Genomic DNA, 622 nt, shown 5'->3' on the forward strand with positions numbered 1-622 from the left:
TCTCACGAAGAAGTGATTATATCATTGACTTCAAGATTAAGCAACACTGATAGCTTAGGAATATATTAATACTCCTAAAAGTCCTAAGTGAAGTTGTGAATCTATGACCCATTTATGTACTCTTGGAAGTCTTGATAGTAGTTTGATATCTGTAATAGTGCCAGTGGAAGATCTAATTATGATTACTGCTTTGAATCTCTGAATGTTCTAATTGAAGTCATCAGCCTATGCCTTTTAACTAAGGTTATTGGTATGTATCTCTGTTTGAAGTTGCTGACATGTATATGTATTGGCACTCTTTAGGGAGTTTTAGCTATAGTGATTAACCTGTAGTATCGTTAACAATCTTCAGGAGTCTTAACTGTGGCTGTCAATCTGCCCTCCCCTAATCGCCTTAGAATTTAATTGAAGTTGTTGGCCAATATCTTAGTGAATACTTTTTAAGAAATTTAATTGGGGTTGTTAACCAATGTGTGATCAAGACCTAAGTTAAAACTAATCTTTCATTGGTCTAATTGAAGGCTGTTAGGGTACGTGTGTTCATGATTGTTGCAGACTGAGAATATATGCTCTTCCTATTCTTAAGATATATGATCTCAGGAGTTTTGATTCTTTAATAATA

The sequence above is a fragment of the Nicotiana sylvestris genome, chromosome 7, assembly GCF_000393655.2.
Source record: "Nicotiana sylvestris chromosome 7, ASM39365v2, whole genome shotgun sequence".
NCBI classification, from domain to species: domain Eukaryota; kingdom Viridiplantae; phylum Streptophyta; class Magnoliopsida; order Solanales; family Solanaceae; genus Nicotiana; species Nicotiana sylvestris.